This window comes from Aquarana catesbeiana, linkage group LG06, assembly GCF_042186555.1.
Source record: "Aquarana catesbeiana isolate 2022-GZ linkage group LG06, ASM4218655v1, whole genome shotgun sequence".
NCBI lineage: Eukaryota > Metazoa > Chordata > Amphibia > Anura > Ranidae > Aquarana > Aquarana catesbeiana.
Genome location: NC_133329.1, coordinates 227,576,916 through 227,600,689, shown reverse-complemented (window position 1 = coordinate 227,600,689; position 23,774 = coordinate 227,576,916).

The following is a 23,774-nucleotide window of genomic DNA, read 5'->3' as shown; positions in this document are numbered from 1 at the left end:
ATGACAGAAACGGGCATTTTTTCTCAAAATTTTCGGTCTTTTTTTATTTATAGCACAAACAATAAAAAAAAAACACTAGTGATTAAATACCACCAAAAGAAAGCTCTATTTGTCTGAAAAAAGGACGCAAATTTCATATGGGTACAGTGTTGCATGACTGAGTTATTGTCACTGTCACTCAAGTGACTGAGTAATTGTCACTCATGCCGCATACATATGAGCGGACTTTCCGGCATACTTGGTCCGGCGGACCAGAGGCCGCCGCACAATTCGATCGTGTGTAGGCTCCCGCGGACTTTTTTTTCCCAAAAGTCCGTCAGACCTAGAAATGAAGCATGTTTCAAATCTTTCCGTCGTAAGTCCACCGGACTCAGTTCCTGACTGAAAGCCCATACGACACAAGGGCAGGGTATTGCATCTCGCGCTCGCTGCAATAGGAAAAACAAATTTTCCTATTGCGGCGAGCGCGGGGCATACCAGGCCCTTAGGTCTGGTATGGATTTTAAAGGGAACCCCCTACACCGAAAAAACGGTGTAGGGTCCCCCCAAAGTCCATACCAGACCCCGATCCAAGCATGCAGCCTGGTCGGGAAAGGGGGTGGGGATGAGTGAGCGCCCCCCTGAACCGTACCAGGCCGCATGCCCTCAACATGGGGGGTGGGCGCTTTGGGGGGGTGCCCTGCGGGGCCCCCCCACCACAAAGTATCTTGTCTGCATGTTGATGAGGACAAGGGCCTCTTCCTGACAACCCTGGCCGTTGGTTGTCGGGGTCTGCAGGCAGGGGGCTTATCGGAATCCTGGAGCCCCCTATGGGCTTATTGGAATCCGGGAGCCCCCTATAATAAGAGGGCCCCCAGATGCCGGCCCCCCACCCTATGTGAATGAGTGTATGGTGTACATAGTACCCCTATCCATGTACCTAGGGAAAAAGTGTCAATAATAAAACACACTACACAGGTTTTTAAAGTAATTTATTAGACAGCTCCGGAAGGGTCTTCTTCCAGCTTCGGGGGTCTTCTTCCGACTTTGGAGGTCCCTCCGGTTCCTCTTCTCCCGGCGTTCGCTCTCTCTGACCTCTTCTCCCGGTGATCGACCTCTGCTCCCAGTGTTCCAGTTCTTCTGCCGGCTCCTCCGCTATCTTCATGCCGCTCTTTTGCTTCTTGGTTTCTTCCCTCTTCTCTTCTTCCGATGTTGACACGATGCTCTCTCCAGCTGGAATGCTCTCTGAGCGCTCCAATGTGACTTATATAGGCGGAGACCCCGCCCCCTTATGCCATCACAGTCCCGGGGCATGCTGGGACTGTGACGTTTTAGGGGGGCGTGGTCACTGGGTGATGTTGACCACGCCCAAATCCATACCAGACCTAAGGGCCTGGTATGCCCCGCGACGGGGCTTGCAAGGTGTCAATCTCGTCGATAAAAGCGGCGAGATTGACTTCCTTTTCTAGTCCCGACCTAGCCTGCCAGAAAGTCCAGTCGTGTGTAGGCAAGTCCGTCTGTTCAGAAAGTCCGGCGGTAGTCTGCCGGAAAGTCCGATGGGAAGAGCGTCGGACCTAGTTTCACAGAAAGTCCGGTCCTGTGTACACGGCATCAGTGTGAGAGCACTGAAAGCTGAAAATTGGCCTGGGCAGGAAGGGGGTGAAAGTGCCCTGTAGGCAAGTGGTTAAGCATGTTATTTCATTTATTTGTGTTCTTTTAATATTCCCCTTAAAGAATAAAGTAAAAAATGTCTCCTCGCTGTACATTTATTTTGCCTTGGTACATGTCCCCAAATGGCAGTGCTCAGCATTCTGTTTTTTTTTTTTTTACCAATAGTTTTTTGATTAGCCTAAAAATTAACAAAATGTACTAACAGTATTCATCCTTATAGACTTCAGTGAGATTTGCCAGTAAATTCTGGTTCGCAAAACAGGATTTGTCAAACCCTTGATGAATTGAATCAAGATTATATTTGGAATTAGCTAATACATTTGAAAAGGTTCCTTACAGACATCAGATTTGAAAATGAAGGTCTATTGGTTTAGAAAATTCAATATGTAAATATGGAAAACTGGCTTAAAGGCAGTACTCAGAGATATGGAAATAATGTTTCATACTCCAAATGGCCCAAAGTTGAAACAAATGATACCTGGGGTTCAATTTTATGACCATTGCTCTTAAATTTGTTTATAAACATGTTTGTCTTTGAAGTTAAAACTTCTGCTTCAGTTTTGCATAGACAAGAAAGCTATGTAATAGAATACAATATTTTTAAGATATTGCTAACTTCCTGAACACATTGGGTGAATAGACAGGTACCTGCCAAAAGAGGTTTTGAAACGTGCAAAATATGTATGCGAGATGCAGCACCCATTTTGGAATGGAAAAGTAAAATTAGATTATTCAGTGATGGAGAAGGATCTGGGTGACCTGCTAGATCATAAACTTAAAACAATGCCATTGACAATTTGCAGGTTTTAAATCCAGCAAAATATTCATTAAAATACATGAATTAGAGCGACAGGGACATCATTTTCCCATACTCAAAGTATTTGGTATGACTTCTTAAATATGCAGTTCAGTTTTTGGCTATCAGTTCACAAAAATTATGTCCTCATCTATAAGAAATACGAAAAATATATTCCTTTTCAAGAATAGATTAAGAAGGGATAGGTTCTTTTAGTATTTGCAGGAGTATGTGTATGTGTTATGCCCCGTACACACGGTCGGATTTTCCGATGGACAATGTCCGATCGGAGCGTGTTGTCGGAAATTCCGACCGTGTGTGGGCGCCATCGGACATTTTCCATCGGATTTTCCGACACACAAAGTTGGACAGCAGGAGATAAAATTTTCCGACAACAAAATCCGATCGCGTCAATTCCGACCGTGTGTGGCCTGTTCCGACGCACAAAGTGCCACGCATGCTCAGAAGAAATTCCGACACGGGACAGCTCGTTCTGGTAAACTTAGCGTTCGCAATGGATACAGCACTTTCGTCACGCTGCAATGTAAAAAATGGTTTAATACAGCGCACTCTCTTCTTCTTTATAATGTGACAAGAATGAAGTAGTTTTGCTGCTCATATTCACACACACTTCTCACAAAGTTTTATTTGTGTTTTTTTAGTGGGATTCCCTGAATATATTGTTATTAGTTGTCACATCTGACAGTTTTATAATTTTTATGTTTTTTTTTTTTTATTTTAAGCCTTTTTTTTTCTTTAATGTTTGGATTTTTTCCAAGGCTGATCTTTGTTCAATGTTATTTTTATTTTTACTCCAGAATATTTTTGTGTGTGTTTTGTGTGTCAAGTTACCCCAACACCATTGATATCTTTTATTATTTAATCTCAAGGAGATTGTTTGTTGTTGGTGACCCTTGTTCATTTCACATTGTATATTAGAAATGTACCTGAATCCTCACAAACCAACTGTCATTTTTGAAGTAAAACACATAGGAGAGTATAATTCAAAACAAAAATCCTTTATTAAGGGATCAGAACCAAACAAAGAGGAAGGCAACACTGGATCAACAGCAGAAATTAGTGAAGCCTGGGACCCCCACGGCAGACATCAATTCTTAAACATCAAAATTGGTGGCCTGAGGAGTCCATATGTAAGGGAGGGCAGTCTGGTCCGGGATTCACAGAGACTCGGATAGCAGCAGATGACATCTGTGTCCGCAGGCTGTGGTACCACAAGAGGCTGCATCTTTTGGCCGACCAGACTGGATCCAGGGCAATCACTCTCTGGTCTTCCTTTCACACTTCCTTCCGGGCTGTGGCTGTGCAGTTGGAGATGTGGCAGGAGGAGGAGTAGGACCTGGAGGAGGAGTAGGACCTGCAGGAGGAGGACCATCCCAAAGCTGTGTGTGAGGTGTAATTTGGCCCCTCACACCTTTCGCCAGAGCCTCAGATATGAGGGCCTCACACATGGCTTTTTGGCCCTCCTCCATCCTCTGCATTTTATATGCTATGAATGCAGCAATGTTCTCCTGCCTGGTGTGTGGTGCTCCCAGGACCTCTGTAGCCCTACAAAAGAATCTGATAGCCGCCTCCTCTAGGCCACTCCTCCTACTGCCACTTTCTGTTTCCAGGGGGGATGGAGGGACCTGCAGATCAGCCAGCCGGCTCGGCCCGGCCACCTCCTGGCTGAGACTTCCCTGTGTATGAAAAAGGGACATAGTTGTAATGTTTTGCATCATCAATCACAATACTTAATTAGTACTCCCAACTAACATATAGTTCACATCATTGATTGGACAAGCAGAAATATTTAGAGGAATGATATACCTGGCTCAATCTGGGCTCCTCCACATGCGGCCTGGAAGGCCCAGGTTGGGCGTCCGAAGCCTCAGCCGGGGGGGAAGGAAGCGTGGAAGGAAGACTGGAGAGGGATGGCCTGGGTTCAGTCTGGCCTGCCAGAAAGTGCAGCCTGTCGTAGTACAACATCCTGGGGACATAGATGTCACCTGCTGCTCCGGATCTCTGTGAATCCAGGACTTTATTGCGCTCCCTCAGATATGTGCTCCTCAGGCCACCAATGAAAATCTTTAAAAAAGTGATGTCTGCCGTGGGGATCACCTGCTTCACAATTTCACACAATTGCTCCAGTGCTGCCTTCCTCTTTGCTTGGTTCTTGTAATGGGGGTTAATAATCTCCCACAGACAGGGCAGCTCCCTTAGCATCTCTATGAATACTGAAATGAAGTCCTTATCTTTCAGTACCATATCCATGTTCACTGCAAGACACAACACAAGACAAAGCCTAATGTCACACAAAACTCTCCTAATCTTGTTACAATATAGGCCTCAATCTAGAAGCAGTATAGGCCCAAGTTTGTCTCTTACCTTCGTTCTTACGATCGCCGCGTCCAATGCTCCTTCCTCCGCTCACAGATCAAACGATATACGCACGCGTGTTACGCTTTATATACACTGCGCATGCGTGTAACTCCGCCCGCCCCTGACGTTCTTTCTAGTGTATTCCCCGCCCCTTTTCATTCGGTGCAGTGGGGGAAGAGCATGATGGCGGACATACAGCAGGTGCGGGCTAATTGTAGCAACGAGGAGGAGGAGGAGGAAAGGGCGGATCCAGGCACGTCCCGATCCAGAAGGAGACGTTTTAAGGCCACAAATATGTTGTTTGGGGAGATGTTGGAGATGGTCGACATCATGAGGAAGTCCGACTATGACGGAAAATATGGGCCTTACCCCAACATCCGAAAGGCCAAGATCATGGCGAAAGTGGTCAGGAGTCTAGAGCGGAATTTCGGGGTACGAAGGTCTAAAGATCAGCTCAGGAAGTGGTGGTCGGACCTGAAGTTGAGAGAGCCAGAGCAGTACCGAAAGATCCGGAGAGTGCTGCAAAAAAGTAAGTAGTTGTGCTGTGTTCCTATTCTTTCTGTCTTTATTACGTTCGTTCTGCTCCATATGCTTTTATTAGTTGTAACGTTTCAAAAGGTCAACTTTAATGTTCATGGGCACATTATTCGTTCGTATCAAACATTTTTCTTTCGGCCTCTAGAACACCATTGTTTAGGCCATATGCATTTTCACACATTTTTGGGGGCCTACTTGGATGCCAAATATTTGTTTGTGGAGATGGGTTTGTTACTAGAATGAAATGCAAAATAGATTGTGTGTAAGGAGAGGACACTGAGCAGCTGTTTTCACATCTGGACACTGGAGCACTAGTGTGGGACACAAGAACACCATTTTTATTGGGGGGGCCACACAGGTGCTCCAGTGTATACTATAGGGGGGGTTACATCTGTGAAGCTTGTACTAAACAGGTAAAGTATTGCAGCTTGATAAAGGGCAATAAAAAATATACATCTTGGAACTCTGCTAAAATAGACAATTGTACCCCACTTCCGAGCAATGTTTCCTATTTCTATAGTTCTGCCATCAAATATCTGTGTGCTAAGTATACCATTTTTGTTTTACATAGGGGATAAAAGACTCGGAGGACACCCCTCATCCCAGGAGACCAGAGACCCCCCCCCTCTGGAAGAAGGGGAAATACCCCCAACCCAAGAAGCTGAACAGGAGGAAGAAGAAGATGTGGTGGAGATTGGCACCACAACAGGTGAGTGTCTGCGACCACAGACTCAGGTAAAAGAGATGGCTGGTGGCAGATTTTTGAGACCTTTTTTTTTGTTCTTTATCTCTTTTTAGGTGATCGTGATCCAGAACGCTTTACATCTGAAAGTGCCCAGATCCTGATCGGGGAGATCATGGGGTGTAATCTCCAATTGCAAAACATCTAGCAACAAATCACTGATGTTATTAAAAAAAATTAACATCATTGATGTTTTGGGGCGAATTTAAACCCCACAAAATCACCTGTTTTATCGTACCAAAATTTTTTAAATGTTTAGAAAAGCCAAATTTGGAGGATGCACACAGTGTGCCAACATGTGCTATCTGCCATCACGGGAGATCAATGGACGCGTTTTGGGGGTGCAACCCCTTCCTCAATTATAAAGTAGCGTTGAGGAAGGGCTTGCTCCCCCCAAACACGTCCCTTGATCCCCCCTGATGGCAGATAGCACATGTTGACATTCGTAAATTGGTGTGCATCTTCCAAATTTGGCTTTTCCAGGGGTGATTTCCCCCCATCTGAACGCTATATCAAACCCTGTTCCTAAATACTGATGTCTGATATAGCCTTCAGGTTTTACCTAATGTGAACTTTGTAAGTTCAAGTTTTTTGGCTTTCTTGTTGGTTTTACACAGGCCTGTTTTATCTGAAATGGATATTTTGATTTTTCATAATGCTACTGCAAACATTGTTATACAACAAACATGTTGGTTTGTTTTAAAAACCTTTGGGAAATGCACATGTGATTGTGCACGTATAAAAAAGTGCCTTACTCAAGAATGTGTGGATTATTGTCTCAACACTACAACACTTTTGGGGTGATGTAATTGCTGTTTTATGCAAAAATGGGGGTTATTTCCTAAGGGCAAATCATCTTTGCACTACAAGTGCAGGTTCAGTGCAGTTGCAAGTGCACTTGTAGTGAAATGTGTTTTTGCATTTAGGAAGTACCAGCCAACACTGTTTTTTATAAGGTTACCCAATCACGACATTTTCTGCACTCAACACATTTCTGTCAGGGTCAGCTAAAACAAACACAAGCAGTAAATGTCCACCAAGAATTTCTTTTGGTTGTTTTTTATTTGAAAAAGGTGTCACAGATTGTCTGGCATATTGATAGCCCCCCTACCCTCAAAGAACTCCAGGTAGCGTAACCGGACATCACGGGCATTCAGGGAGGGCAAGCCAGGACGGCCACTTTCAAGTGCCGTCAGTGTTGATGGATTAGGGATTCCGGCCTCAGGCCCAACTGAGCCAGCATAGTTGGCTGAATGTTTTCTTAAAAAATTATGGAGAACACAGCAGGCAAGTATTATATGGTTTAGTTTATACTCCGCCATATGGATGGGTGTCAGAAATAATCGGAACCGGCTGGCCAGGATTCCAAATGTGTTCTCCACCACTCTTCGGGCTCTGGCCAGCCGGTAATTAAAAACCCTCTGTTCCGGGGTGAGGGTCCTCATCGGGAATGGCCGCATCAGGTGGTCCCCCAGCGCAAATGCTTCATCAGCAACAAACACAAATGGGAGACCTTCAACATTGTCCTCTGGAGGTGGCAAGTCCAAGCTGCCATTCTGGAGATGCCTGTAGAACTCCGTCTGGGCGATGACTCCACCATCGGACATCCGGCCATTCTTCCCCACGTCCACATACAAGAACTCGTAATTAGCCGACATCACCGCCAACATCACTATACTATTAAACCCCTTGTAATTATAATAGTACGACCCCGAGTTGGGTGGTGGGACGATGTGGACGTGTTTCCCATCAATTGCCCCTCCGCAGTTAGGAAAGTCCCACCGCTGGGCAAAGTGGGAGGCCACAGTCTGCCATTCCTGTGGCGTTGAAGGAAACTGTTGAGGAAAAAAAAATAAACCTTACTATTTTTTCACAGAAACATGGCAAGCAGATTAGACACAAACATTATTGGGGCAACCTCCAGATAGCATTTACTAAGGGGAATTTAACAAGGCCAAAGTATAAGGTACACCTATCATATTCCCCCCCCCCCCCTCTCATGGGCCATTTCTAACATTATAGGGGGGGAACTCTTGGACAGGTAACCCTCTTCACTTCATTGAGAGATGAATGCCTAAATACAGGGTATTACTTGGAACAGCCCCTCCTTAGTTACACTATTGGCAGACCACTGGACAGGTAAGAAGTGTCTGAATACAAAGATATAAATACACACTGTACACATTTGAGGACATTTGAACATTCTGCTATTACCTATCAAGATAATAATAGAATAAAAAAAACTTTAAACAGTACCATTGGAAAGTATACAGGCAGGCCCTTGCACTACATGCTTTGGGGAATTCATCCCTAAATCTGACCAGTAAAGAGGTGGGTATAGTGTGTATGGGTTTGGCAAAGTCAGCAGATAGATGATTGAGGATAGATAGAGAATTGGGATCAGCTGACTTAGCAGTTGGGGGGGAGGGTTAAAAAAAATGTGGGGACACCACAAAAAAAGCCTCTGGCACTTTGCCTGAATTTAAATAAAAAATAACATTTCCAAACATTTTAGGGGGTGTTTGGGGTAAAGCACTACTATGGAGCTGATAAAATACATTGTTAAGTGACTACATGAGGTGAATATAGGCCAGGAGACACCATGCTGGGGAGGTTATTGAAGGGCAAATATGTATGAAGGACATAAAATAATAATTACCTAAAAATCCAGCATGCATGAGAACAAAGGGGACATTCACAGCATATTACAATCATGGTAATTAGGGAATGAGGGAAGAAATACAATATATTATCAAACATTAAATACAATAAAATGTGATATAAAAGGATAAAAATCTTACCTTCATATACTCCTTCTGCAGGACCTGGATGATGGCAGAACAGGTCTCTGGGATAATGATCCCCAGAGCCTGGGGGGAGATGCCTGTCGAGAACTTCAAGTCCTGCAGACTTCTCCCTGTGGCCAAATACCGCAGGGTAGCGACCAACCTCTGCTCCGGAGTGATGGCTTGCCTCATGCAGGTATCCTGCCTGCTAATATAGGGGGTCAGTGAAGCCAACAAACGGTGAAACACGGGGTCCGTCATCCTGAGAAAGTTCCTGAAATCATCAGGATTATTCTCACGGATCTCACGGAGCAAAGGCATATGACAGAACTGGTCACGCTGAAGCAACCAATTCTTGGTCCATGAACTCCTCCCCACCCTGTTCATGGACTGGACTTGTGTCAAGGTCAGGACCCCAACACCAAGCCCCCGCACAGCACGAACTCTATGAGGAGTACGCATACGAAACATGGCTAGAAAACGGTCGGCTGCTCAGAACGAAGTAACAGAACGCACTGAAGAACAGCAAGGCCTGTGAAGAGCGACCTGAAAAACAGCAAGGAGCAGGCAAGATCACACAGAAAACTCCGATACGAACTGACTGCACGCACTGAAGAGCAGATACAAACCCACAAGCACAAACTGAACGTCAGAAAACGATTTGAAAGCCACGAGTCTGAAAAAGCGCGAATCGTCTCTCACCAAACTTTTACTAACACGAGATTAGCAAAAGGAGCCCAAAGGGTGCCGCGCTTGGTTCTGAACCGGCCTTTTCTAGTCTCGTCGTACGTGGTGTACGTCACCGCGTTCTTGGCGATCGGAAATTCCGACAACTTTGTGCGACCGTGTGTAGGCAAAACAAGTTTGAGCCAACATCCGTCGGAAAAAATCCTAGGATTTTGTTGTCGGAATGTCCGAACAAAGTCCGACCGTGTGTACGGGGCATAAGTGTACATATAGACATCAAAGTCTTTTATACTTATAGTGGAAAAAAAGTCTAACCATATCCAATCTTAAAAATATTCCCCTTTCTTCTATCTATCCTGTCTAGCCTGAATAAAAAAGACATACATACAGTACCCACCTATTTTTAATCCATTCCATTCCAGCCACATTATCCCGCAGCTTTCACTCCCTTGTGTCAGCGAGTGGCTGCTGCAGGAGAGAAAGAGCACAAACAACAACTGGACTATGGGAGCCTATGGGTGACATCATGGCTCTTGGAGTTTACAATCATTGTCAAACACATCCTTACTCAGAGCTTCAGGATTATGTGACTGGACTAAAAATAGGGTGTATTAAAAATTAGTAAGTATACAATTTTTTTTAAACAGGGTAGTCAGGATAGGTAGGAGGGGGGAAGGAATATTTGTCAGAATAGATGTAGTTAGGCTTTTCTTCCACTGTAATGGTCACTACAAAAGACGTGAGGGCATTCACTGTGATAGAAAGAAAAAAGATTTAACTCTAATATATGGAAAGGGTTTTTACTACTGGGAAAATGGTTAGTGACACTAAACTCTTGTTTAAAAAACAATACAATTCTATTCAAATATTCAAATATTAACTAAAAAATGTACCTTCTATTGCTCTCAGGCTCCTCCAAATCCAAATTCTTTTTTTTTATCTGCTGTGTTCCAATTTCTTGTAGAGGGTGGCAACATTTGTTCTCCATGGTCCCACTTTATGTAGAAACATAGCCACCTTCTCTTGTTTGGTTCTCAAGATAGATTAGGGACTATGTACTTTGGTATTTGTTGTGTGTACAGAGCAGTGCACATGACTTCAACTAAATCACATTGCTCCTTCCAAACAAACTGAAAATAGGGGGAAATTGAGAAGTTCAAGAGCTTGCAGAATTGTAGCACCCTATAGTGTGTGCTAGATGTAGGATAGGTTTTTGTAGTATAGATTTTGCTAGTATAGGTAAACTTAGCTAGCTCAGGGCTAAGCCTGAGCTTTACATCTGGGTCAAGGTTCAGTGAGTCAGGGCTGGATGACTCATCCTGACAGCTCATCTGCTGCCTCCACCTGGTCTAGAAGGTTGTAGAAACTTCTAGAACTAGTGGGAGGAGGTTAGGAGGAGCTGCTTTGAATATTTATGAGGGCTTCGGCCAATCCCCACTAAAGGGCCGGCAGAGGGCAAGGTTTACTTCATAAATAGATATGAGCAAAACCAGCAGGGGCAGTTGGGTGGAAGATGGTGGGTTAGTGATGAGGAGGCTGTCGGTTGTGCTCTGGGGTACCCCATAGTCTGAGGGGGTGACCTTGGGTCAGGGCCTGAGTGCTGGAAGGATCCTGCCACAACACACGGAGGAAGCACGTCCTGGAGACACGGGAGCAAGAGAAAGGACAGTGTGCATAGAACAGCACTACTGGAGACGTACAAGGGGGGAGACTGCCACATGTAGCCAGTTCTCCATGAAGACAGCGGTGTGCCAAGTCTTTATCCCTTCCCTAGGTGGGCTGGTGAGAGTCAGTCTGAAGGACTATGGAGGAGAGTTAGCCTGGAGAGATAGTGAAAGGGGCAGCTGCAGCCAGGTGGGTTGGCAGTGCCTGAAGAGGTGGTGCTGGGACCAGTAGTCACAGGATGGAAAGTACAAGCTGATCACTGTATTTTGCTACACAACAAGGGGCTTCGAGTTTCTGCCTGCAAAGAGCCATTGCTACATCTGACTGTGCCTATCAGATCCTCTAACAGTGATCTAGCTGGAGACTGCATGCAAGGGAAGTGCAGGAGAAGTGTCTATGAGCCTGTTTATAGACTGTAGATAGGAAGATGTCCCTGAAGTTGTTGCCAAAGTTTTGTTGCTGAAGTCAAGTATAACCTCCCATCCAAGTTATTAACCCTCAATAAACTACAAAAAACAAAGTCACAGACTGTTCTTTGTCTCTGGAGTGCCTGTGAAAATTAGGTGTGCCTGGCTGTGCAGGGTGGGGGATCCCAGTTCATCTGCAGCTCCTAAGGGGGTGAGCTACTGAAGAATTTACTACAAGGGCCAGAAAAACAGAGTAAGAAATTATTTCATGAAAAATAGATTACAGGGCTATTAAGTAGTGGATGTGTATGGATAACTTAAAGTGATACTAAAGTCTTGTTTTTTTTGTTTAAAAATAACAAACATGTTATACTTACCTGCTCTGTGTAATGGTTTTGCACAGAGCAGCCCTGATCCTCCTTTTCTCTGGTCCCTCTCCGGTGCTCCTGGCCCCAGCTTGCTATATAGGCACCCGAGCCGAGCTGCTGCTCTGTGTGTCCATTCAGACATGGAGCCATGACTTGGCCCTGCCCTCTCTCTCCTCATTGGCTCACTGACTTTGATTGACAGCAGCAAGAGCCAATGGCACCCTCTGTCTCAGTCAGGAGAAAGAGTCCTGGACAGAATAGAATGCATTAAGATAAAAAACCTTCTGCCTTTAGAACCACTTTAATAATGAGGAGGATATCATTTAGTGTCATCTTAGTAGTTTTCCACAAACTGATTATAATAGCTAACAATAATAATGAATTGCCTCTAAAAATATTTCTAAAAACACAAATTCTGTGATGTTACGTACAGGTATAAGAAACGAACACTAGAATATTGAGTTACCCAGTTTGTTTTGAAAAGTGAGGGAGAATACTTTTTTGTAACAAACTAAATTGTACCATTTGTAAGTATTTTGTTTACTTTCAGACACTTAGGTGGATAATGATTATGAGGTGCATTTTTAAATTGAAATCAGTTTATTTCCAACACTGTTTAGACAGACTTTTAACAATCTTTGGTTTCAGTATAAGACCCCTTTCACACCAGCAGACCGTTCAGGGTCCACCTGTCCATTTTTCAGGCAGACCTGATCCAACTACCCATTGTTCTCTATGGGGAGGCAGATTTAAATGGACATGTGTCCGTTTACACCCACCTGCATCCATCCTGGGCTGCCAAAAACAGATGGATGGAGATTGTTCCCCATCTGTCTAGTGGATGACAGTTGGATGGAAACAGACAGGTGGTTTGTTTCTATCCAACTGCCCCATAGAATAGTGGAGTAGACACAGAACTGTAACCCACCTGCTTAGAGGGGATCAGAGGACAAAGCCCCCACTGAGTAGGCGGATTACCGTGCATTTTCACTTCAATTAGTATCTGAAGTAAATCTAAGTGAAAACTCACCTTGTAAAAAATAACTAATTATGTGCAAGGAAAATGAAAAAAGGATTTTTACTCACACTTGACTGGGTAAATAAAATCAGCAAAACTTCAACTCAAATCTGTTCCCTCATATCCTCAATTTCCTTAAGCTGGGTATATATGTACAGCTTTCCTTCATTTAACCAGTGGGTTGAGTGAAAAAAAAAATTATAGATCCCCACATCCATACAAGTGATGTGGATGCAGGAATTTCCCCCGGTGTTCTATTGTATACTGACAGCACAGACTCCCGCTCTGTCAGAATACACAGATCAGCACTTGCAGCCATTGGCTATGAGCACTGATTGAATGCTGTTTTTTTCAGCATGACCATTCACCAGAAGCGGGGTGTTAGACTGGCTTCTGTTGAACATACAGCGGTATACACATACAAAAATGTGTATGGTTGCTGCTGAACCAGCTGAATTTGTGCACCAGGTTTAAATGTCTTTAGACATCAGATGCAGACTTCTCACTGCCAGGGTCATGTTTAAACCATGCAATCGCCCCTGCATCCTCTACATGCACCAGGCATCATATAAAATAATAGGCTCCTATGACATAAATAAATAAATAAATGTTGGGCCATGAGAAAAAGAATGAATATATATCTGTTTATACTTAACTGATGAGTAAGCCCCTGTTCACACCTATGCGAATTAGATGCGGCTTACACTGAATCCAATTTGCAGGACATTTTAAAACACATTCATATGAATGCATCTAGTTCACATATGTGCGTTGCATTCGCACTGCGCATTGCACAAAAAACGTGTGCGTTTTCTGGGCTTGCGGTGCGAATTACAAGCCCATTATCTTCTATGGGAACGCATCTGATTCGCAGATGCATTGCGTTCTGAACATGGATTTTCTCCTTCTCCTCACTACACCTCCCCCCCGCTCACTGATCCGCAGCTACAATGCAGAGGAATCCCTGAACAACTGATTTTTATCTTCCCAGTGAAACCTGAGGTTCAATTCAAACCACACATGTGTGAACCCAGGCTAAGTGTTGAAGTGAATCATGGAATTTAGAGTATGCGTTTTTATTGCTATTTTCAGAGATGTTAGAATAATGAGAAACATACAATATTGGATACAAATAAAAAAAAAATACAAATAGATTTTATCTATTCTGTTAAAAACATAGCTACAGATGCCTGATAAAGCTACACATTTGTTTGCTAAATCACTTATTGTGAACATTTTTCAGTCGCTTGTGGACACAAACTAATGGAAGAAAAACTCAATTGAAAGCAGCTTTAGTAGCTATTTTCATTGTACCCTTGAGCATTTTCTAAGTTTGTGTTTAATCACAGAATCCCGGCCATGATGTTTTTGACAGGTAATTTCCTTAATACACTTGACAGAGATGGATTACATAGGAGCATATTGGATCCTTTGCTTTGTTTACAAATGATAAGACTAGATTAAGGTTATCTTGCATGAAATGCCTGGCATGTTATAGTCTTCTAATAACTCTTTGGAAAACAGGGAAGGCGTTTTCAGGTTCATAAACCTATGACCATCTGGAATAATCTGGCCCATTTAACATTTCTTTGCATGCAATATTCAGTGTTTAAAGGGAAACTATTATGCTTTTTCATTGATTACACATTTTTAAAGTAATAACTGATTTGACTTTTACATTTAAAAAACTTGCAGTTTTATATATTTATAATTGTATATATGCATTTCCTCTAATGACTCGCTATATATCAGGTAGTAAAAAACAACCATACAAAAAATGTACCCACCTCACCTCAGATATTCTGTAGAATTATTATTCTACATATATCTACATAACTGCTATTAGCATCATTTTAATGCAGCATGTTTATTTGTTGTGACATTGGTGGGCCTTTCCATCATCTATTTATTGACCCATGACACTACAAATAACTTCCCCACAATCTGTAATAGCCAATTAGTAAGGGTGAAATGCATGGATATTGCCCTTTTATTAAAATTGCAGAATTACAGAGCAAGTTGCCATTTTTTTATTGTGGACTTCAGTGAAGGAAGAAGGCTTTAGAGGCTGCTTTTTGGTGAGTGTTTGTGCAATGTAGCAGCAGCTACAGTGCTCTTATTGTAATTTCTATTTTTAAAATGGCAGGTAACATCCTCATCTCAGATTTAGACTACCAACCTGAGTGCCTGTGATTCTGGCAAATTGTTTTCAAAAACAGCCTATGGGTGCAATTGTTGTAACCTTGAGTCTGGTTTTGATTTTAAGGGGAACTCCACGCCAAAAAAAAAAAAAAAACAGTGTAGGGTCCCACCCAAAATCCATAGGCCCTTATCCAAGCAAGCAGCCTGGCAGGCCAGAAAAGTAGGAGATGAGCGAGCGCCCCCCTCCTGAACCATACCAGGTGGCTTACCCTTAACATGGGGAGGGTCCTCCCAAAGCACCTTGTCCCCACAACCCTTGTTCAAGGTCCTCGTCCCCACAACCCTGGTCCAGTGATTGTGAGGGTCTGCGGGTGGGGGGCTTATCAGAATCTGGAAGCCCCCTTTAGCAAGGGGCCTCCAGAACCTACTCCCCTATGTCACCCATTAATCAAAAAAAGTGTCAAAAAGTAAAAACCACAATAGACAGTTTTTAACAATTCCTTTATTAAAAAAAGTGTCTCACAATGTCCATCCATCTTCAATCATGCCGCCTGACGGACCCGAAAAATATAAAAAAAGCTCCACCTCGATGGGAGGCCTCCCACCGACTGCTGCCTCTAGGCTGTGACAGCTGTTATATAGGCAAGGGCGGGGCCACCCAGTGAGATAACTGACTGACCCCGCCTCTTCTGACATCATGTGCTGTCAGAGGAGTCAGGATCATCCGTTTCCATCAGTGGGTGGCCCCACCCTTGCCTTTATAATAGCTGTCACAGCCAAAAGATAGAGACCTGGTTCAACAGCTCTCATGATTGGCTGGCCAACATTCAAGAGTATACCCTTTGTCGCAAGGATAGAGAGGGTAAAAAAGGAGGTGGGGTATGCCTATATATCAAGAATAATGTACAAGTGAATGTGAGAGATGACATCACTAAGGGAGATAGGGAGGAGGTGGAATCCTTATGGGTAGAGCTCCAAAAGGATGAAGCTAAGGGGAAAATAATACTGGCAGTATGCTATAGGCCCCCTAACCTGAGGGAGAAAGGGGAGACAGATCTCCTATCACAATTTGGATTAGCAGCAGGGATGGGAAGTGTTATCATAATGGGGGATTTTAACTATCCAGACATAGACTGGGCGGAGGGAACCATGCATTCATCTAAGGCTCGCCAGTTCCTAGAAATAACTAGAAATAAAGCGTTACTGGATCTACTGATTACCAACAATACAGACCTAATCACGGATGTGGAAATATGGGGCAATTTAGGTAACAGCGATCACAGGTCAATTGGCTTCAGTATAAATCACACAAATAGGAAACATAAGGGGAATACAAAGACACTGAATTTCTATAGAGCCAACTTCCCTAAATTACGAACCTTGCTAGAAGGCAAAAAAAGCAAAGGAGAAGGCGTTCAAAAAAACCACAGTTGAGGGATCATCATCAGCATTCAAACTTTATAAAGAATGCAACAAGAAATGTAAGGGTGCAATAAGGATGGCTAAGATAGAACATGAAAGACACATAGCGAAGGAGAGCAAAAAAAAATGCCAAGAAATTCTTTAAGTATATAAACAGTAAAAAAGGGAGGACAGACCATATTGGCCCCATAAAGAATGAGGAAGGATATCTGGATACAAAGGATGGGGAGATGGCGAAGGTATTGAATTTATTCTTCTCCTCAGTCTTCACAAGAGAATCGGGGGCCTTCAGTAACCAAAACTGCAGTGTTTATCCTCATGACACATCACAGGAAGCACCTCCATGGTTAACAGAGGACAGAATCAAAATTAGACTTGGGAAACTTAACATTAATGAATCACCGGGACCAGATGGCTTGCAACCGAGGGTACTTAGGGAACTCAGTCAAGTAATTGCCTGACCATTGTTCCTAATTTTTACTGACAGTCTACTGACTGGAATGGTACTAGCTGATTGGAGAAAAGCCAATGTAGCACCAATATTTAAAAAGGGCCCAAAATACATCCCTGGTAATTACAGGCCAGTTAGCCTAAGAACAATATTATGTTAACTCTTGGAGGGGATGATAAGGGACTATATATAATATTTTAGTAATGAGAACAGTATCATTAGCAGTAATCATCATGGATTCATGAAGAATCGTTCTTGCCAAACCAATCTATTAACCTTCTATGAGGAGGTGAGTTGCCATCTAGATAAAGGAAGGCCCATAGACATGGTGTATCTGGATTTTAAAAAAACATTTGATACAGTTCCCCATAAATGTTTACTGTACAAAATAAGGTCCGTTGGCATGGACCATAGGGTGAGTACATGGATTGAAAACTGGCTACAAGGGCGAGTTCAGAGGGTGGTGATAAATGGGGAGTACTCGGAATGGTCAGGGGTGAGTAGTGGGGTCCCCCAAGGTTCTGTGCTGGGGCCAATCCTGTTTAAATTGTGCATAAATGACCTGGAGGATGGGGTAAACAGTTCAATCTCTGTATTTACGGACAATACTAAGCTAAGCAGGGCAATAACTTCTCTGCAGGAAGTGGAAACCTTGCAAAAAGATCTGAACAAATTAATGGGGTGGGCAACTACATGGCAAATAAGGTTCAATGTAGAAAAATGTAAAATAATGCATTTGGGTGGCAAAAATATGAATGGAATCTATACACTGGGGGGTGAACCTCTGGGGGAATTTAGGATGGAAAAGAACCTGGGGGTCCTAATAGACGATAGGCTCAGCTATGGTATGCAATGCCAAGCTGCTGCTAACAAAGCAAACAGAATATTGGCATGCATTAAAAAGGGGGTTCATTCCAGAGATAAAACGATAATTCTCCTGCTCTACAAGACTCTCGTCCGGCCGCACCTAGAGTATGCTGTCCAGTTCTGGGCACCAGTCCTCAGGAAGGATGTACTGGAAAAGGAGAGAGTACAAAGAAGGGCAACAAAGCTAATAAAGGGTCTGGAGGATATTAGTTATGAGGAAAGGTTGCGAGCACTGAACTTATTATCCCTGGAGAAGAGACGCTTGAGAGGGGATATGATTTCAATATACAAATACCATACTGGTAACCCCACAATAGGGATAAAACTTTTTCGCAGAAGGAATTTTAACAAGACTCGTGGCCACTCATTAAAATTAGAAGAAAAGAGGTTTAACCTTAAACCTTAGAGGGTTCTTTACTGTAAGAGCGGCAAGGATGTGGAATTCCCTTCCACAGGCGGTGGTCTCAGCAGGGGGCATTGATAGTGTCAAGAAACGAACAACCGCAACAAAGAGGGATATACAATGTAATACTGACATATAATCACACACATAGGTTGATGGACTTGTGTCTTTTTTCAACCTCACCTACTATGTACCTATTTGTATGTAAGACAGCAGTTGCCGGGAGGCCTCCCATGGAGGCAGAGTTTTACATTTTCTTTTTCTATTTTTCGAGTCCGTCGGGCGGCGTAATTGAAGATGAATGGACATCGCAGGACAGTTTTTATTTATTTATTTTTTAATAAAGGAATTGTCAAAAACTGTCTATTATGGTTTTTACTTTTTGACACTTTTTTTGGTGAATGGGTCACATAGAGGGGGAGGATCTTGGGGCCCCCTTGTTAAAGGGGGCTTCCAGATTCTGATAAGCCCCCTACCCGCAGACCCCAACAACCACCGGGCCAGGGTTATGGGGATGAGGCCCTTTTCCGCATCAACATGGAGACAAGGTGCTTTGGGGGGACTCCAAAGCACCATCCCCATATTGAGGACAAGTGGCATGGTATGGTTCAGGGGGGGTGCTCGCTCATCCCCCCCTTTCCTGGCCTGCCAGGCTGCTTGCTTGGATAAGGGCATATGGATTTTGGGGGGACCCCACGCCAATTTTTAAAAAAATTTTGCTGTGGAGTTCCCTTTAAAATCTTTACCAGACCCAAAGGGCCTGGTATGGATTTTGGGGGGACCCCACGCTGTTTTTTTTATTTCATCTATGGGCCTTCCTTTATCTAGATGGCAGCTCACCTCCTCATTAAAGGTTAATAGATTGGTTTGGCAAGAACGATTCTTCATGAATCCATGCTGATTACTGCTAATAATACTGTTTTTTTTATTACTAAAATCTTGTATATAGTCCCTTATCATCCTCTCCAAGAGCTTGCATACTATTGATGTGAGGCTAACTGGTCTGTAATTTCCAGGGATGTATTTTTGCCTTTTTTTATATATTGGTGCTACATTGGCTTTTCTCCAATCAGCTGGTACCATTCCAGTCAGTAGACTGTTCGTAAAAATTAGGAACAATGGTCAGGCAATTACTTGACTGAGTTCCCTAAGTACCCTTGGATGCAAGCCATCTGGTCCTGGTGATTTATTAATGTTAAGTTTCCCAAGTCTATTTATAATTCTGTCCTCTGTTAGCCATGAGGGTGCTTCCTGTGATATGTCATGAGGACAAACACTGCAGTTTTGGTTACTGAAGCCCCCTGATTCCCTCGTGAAGACTGGGGAGAAGAATAAATTCAATACCTTTGCCATATCCCCATCCTTTGTAACCAGATGTCCTTCCTCATTTTTTATGGAGCCAATATGGTCTGTCCTCCTTTTTTACTGTTTATATACCTAAAGAATTTCTTGGGATTTTTTTGCTCTCCTCCGCTATGTGTCTTTTGTGTTCTATCTTAGCAGCCCTAATTGCACCCTTACATTTCTTGTTGCATTCTTTGTAAAGTCTGAATGCTGATGATGATCTCTCAGCCTTGTATTTTTTGAAGGCCTTCTCCTTTGCTTTTATATGCATTTTTACATTAGAGTTAAGCCATCCAGGACTTTTGTTCGCTCTTTTAAATGTATTTCCCAATGGGATGCACTGGCTAATGCCCTTATTTAATATGCTCTTAAAGCAAACTCATCTCTCCTCCGTGTTCTTTGTTTCTAAGATTTTATCCCAATTTATATCTTCTAGCATGGTTCATAGTTTAGGGAAGTTGTCTCTTTTGAAATTCAGTGTCCCCTTGTGTTTCCTATTTGTGTGATTTATACTGAAGCCAATTAACCTGTGATTGCTGTTTCCTAAATTGCCCCGTATCTCTACATCCATGATCAGGTCTGTATTGTTGATAATGAGTAAATCTAGTAACATTTTGTTTCTACTGTAGTTGGTGCTTCTACCATCTGATCCTGCAAGACATTTAGGAACTGATGAGTCTTAGATGAATGTGTGGCTCCCTCCACCCAGTTTATGTCTGGGTAATTAAAATACCCCATTATGATAACACTTCCCATCCTTGCTGCTAATCCAAATTGTGATAGGAGGTCCGTCTCCCCCTCCTACCTCAGGTTAGGGGGCCTATAGCATACTCCCAGTATTGTTTTCCCATCCCCTTGTAACATAACTGACTGGTGCATTGCTGGGTCGGTGATGTCACAAGGGGGCGGTGCCTTTTTCTTTTTTCGGGTCTGGGCGGGCGTCATGATTGATGATGGATCTACATCAGGGGACATTATTTTTTATTTTTAAAAAAGGAATTATCAAAAACTGCTTTCTGTCTTTACTTATTTGTGACACTTTTTTGGTGAATGGGTAGGGGTACAATGTACCCCATACTCATTTGCATAGGGGGACTGGGATCTGGGGGCCCCTTTGTTAAAGGCTGCTCCAAGATTCCAATAAGCCCCCTGCACGCAGACCCCCACAACCACTGCCCAGGGTTGTCAGGAAGAGGCCCTTGTCCTCTTCAACATGGGGATAAGGTACCCCAAAGCACCCCCCCATGTTGAGGGAATGTGGCCTGGTATGGCTCAGGAGGGCGGCACTCGCTCATCCCCCTTACCTTTCCTGCCAGGCTGCATGCTTAGCTAAGGGACTAGTATGCGTTTTTGAGGGGATCCCACACAATTTTTTTTTAATTTTGGCCAGGGGTTTCCCATTAAAATCCTTACCAGACCTGAAGGGCCTGGTATAAATTGGGGGACCCCCACACCATTTTTTCACTTTTTTCTATTGCCGGCAATGTTTTTTTCTTCATTCAGCTGTCAGCGGGGAAGCAAAGAAGCCTTCACTCATTTCTTTCTCTGCACATCTATACATAAAAACATTGTGTTTTTCCTCCACTGCTGTCCCTCCACCTAATCCTACACTCATCCTATGAAAATAAAAGAAAAACGAGCAAAATTTGAAATATTTACAATAATATTTTGTCATTAATAACTGTACTACTGATCAAAATAAAATTAATTAGAAGGGGGTGAGTCCTTTCATCGCAACCTACACTGTCCACTTTCAAGCTTTAACTGCAGGGAAAGATACCTAAACAGAAACCTCAGCGGGTGAAGTACAGAGACACTTCTGAACCATCTATTCACCATTTCTTCAACTCACAAACCTCGGACATGCTAGCTGCTACTGTCTCCAACCTGGTGCTGACTCGCTCTCCGCATAGAGTGCAATCCCTAGGGACCCCGACCCCTGAGCCATCCACTGAGGGAGAGGACTGCGTGCTCAATGGCTCACTCTCACAGCTTGCTTGTGCAGCTGGAACACGTCTAGCTACAGACATACCAGACTCACTCCCTGCTGATGTACAAGAGTTTCTCCAATTCATTCCAACAATGGGAGATTAATGCTCTGGTTGAGAGATCCTTCAGGGAAGGCATTGCCTTTCTACAACAAACAACCTCCAGACTCCATTAAAGCTGATACTTCACAGAATATTCTTACAACAGAAGCTCAACTCACTTAACCTTTTTCCATATAGCTAAGATGCAACTGCGTCTGGAAAACTTAGAAGACCAAAGTGGAAGGAACAATATTAGCATAATGGGACTACTTGGGTTTACAAGTTCAGCAGACCTTTGTGCTATAGTACTTGGAATTCTCAGCCAACTACTGGGGGAAACCTCCCCAAGGACATTGAAGTAGATCAAGTCTATGAAACTCTGGGACCCAGGTAGCAGACTTAAACAGACTACGTGATGTGCTGGTTTGCATCCATTTCTATACCTGAAAAGAAGAGATGTTATGAAAGGCCTGGGTACAACAAGGCATAGACTTTCATGGAGCCACAATACAAATCCTACTGGACCTTACAAGGAATATGCTTCTGTGGAAAGCAAGTCTTATGCCCCGTACACACGGTCGGACATTGATTGGACATTCCGACAACAAAATCCATTTTTCCGACGGATGTTGGCTCAAACTTGTCTTGCATACACACGGTCACACAAAGTTGTCGGAAAATCTGATCATTCTGAACGTGTTGACGTAAAACACGTACATCGGGACTATAAATGGGGCAGTAGCCAATAGCTTTCATCTCTTAATTTATTCTGAGCATGCGTGGCACTTTGTGCATCGGATTTGTGTACACACGATCGGAATTTCTGACAACGGATTTTGTTGTCGGAAAATTTTATAGCCTGCTCTCAAACTTTGTGTGTCGGAAATTCCGATGGAAAATGTGTGATGGAGCCCACACATGGTCGGAATTTCTGACAACAAGGTCCTATCACACATTTTCCGTTGGAAAATCCGACCGTGTGTACAGGGCATAAAGCCGCTCCTCGACAAACTACAGGTCACTGGAGCAATGTACCACTGGGGCTACCATTTCCACCTTACAGTGCAAAAAGGCACAGAGGTCTTTCAAATCTTGTGATATAAATGGGAAGCTGCACTGACCCCAAAACAAATGTATGTGAACAATGTGGTGAATAGCAGCTAGCACACAAACAAACCAAGTCGCATCAAATGTATAAAAAATACGTGCAGCGCTAAGCCAAAAATAAAAAAGTGTATCAAATATAAATAAATAAATCAGTGACTTTAATGCAACTATAAGTAATGTTGATCAAACCAATAAACACTTGTGAGGTGTATAAGAATGTCCAAAAAAAATGTGCTAAGTGAAAGAATGTCCAGAAGCAATGTGCTAAGTTCTGTAGACTAGAATCAAGAGACTAGAGTCAATAAATATAAGTAGAAGGAGTCTTCTCAAACAGAGGGGGTGCTTGGACACAGGATGTTGACTGAAGACTGGAATACACAGCAACCACAGGCAACACGTCATGAACATCTAGAGTTAGGTACTCTTACCAGATACAGTGGGACGTATCTGCCATATAGCAGTGCGTCTGTCAGAGCTTGTGGAGGTGGCCTCCCGTGAACTCTCCCCAGAGGTTCTCCCTTCGGTCACGATCTCTGATAGGCAAGGTTATCACTTGAGTCACGGTCACCGATAGCCAGGACAGTCACCGATGGGGGTTGTCAGCTCACTCGCACACTCTCCGATTCCAGGCAGGTTCAAAAGGTCAAAAGAAACCAATCATGGATGAAATCATGGAGAAAAAAGAAAAAAAGGGGCTCCACATGGCGTAGGTCAAAAAATAAATAAAGGGATTTATTGAATAAAAAGCCTTACAGAGTAAAAAGTGATCACTGAATAAAACATTGGTGGCAACGTGGGATCAATTTTCTTTCAAATCTTCCCTGTTTCTAATGCTCTGGCTATGCTTGACTGTCATGAGATCCTGCAGTTCCCAGTGGACAACTGGCTCTGCATGCTTCAGGACACTGACCCACCTCCTCCACAATGTCAACAGGCGGCCCGTCAACACATCACTTCACGCAGATCGCAAACT